The following is a 539-nucleotide window of genomic DNA, read 5'->3' as shown; positions in this document are numbered from 1 at the left end:
GGTTGACAACTTTATTCTCTATTGAACGTGGTTACCAATTTTTTTCCCAGTAGTAGGCATAGCTGAATCTCTTCAGAACTTCCAAACTGATCATCACAATGGCATTTAGCAGCAAAGGGGCAGAAACTGGTTTCCAGAGAGAGAATCATTTTTTTTTTTTAAGTTAGAACTTCTTGGTTTATTTCTACTAAATAAGCACAGCCTTCTCTTTGAAAAGTTCAGACCTCAGTATCTGGCAGCATTGGAAAAATCACCAACTCTCTATCCCTCGATCCCCCGCAAGATGATAGTGGATAGTAAAATCTAGTTAGAAGAACATTAGCAGAGGTAGCAAAGTCACTTGTTAATTCCATTTATTTAAACCAAGTGCAAGTTGCACTGCTTTAGACTGCATTACAAAAGTTAAAAATCAGCACTAGGGAAATTAAAAGCAAAGTAAAAATAGAAAAGATGACAGGGTTTTGAGGATTTATCTCAAGCCTACCATGTCACAGAGGAGAAGATGAGGCCAAGAGAGTTCAATGACTTTGCTAATATTA

This window comes from Galeopterus variegatus, unplaced genomic scaffold (assembly GCF_000696425.1).
Source record: "Galeopterus variegatus unplaced genomic scaffold, G_variegatus-3.0.2 Scaffold2337, whole genome shotgun sequence".
NCBI lineage: Eukaryota > Metazoa > Chordata > Mammalia > Dermoptera > Cynocephalidae > Galeopterus > Galeopterus variegatus.
Note: the sequence above shows the minus strand (reverse complement) of the source record.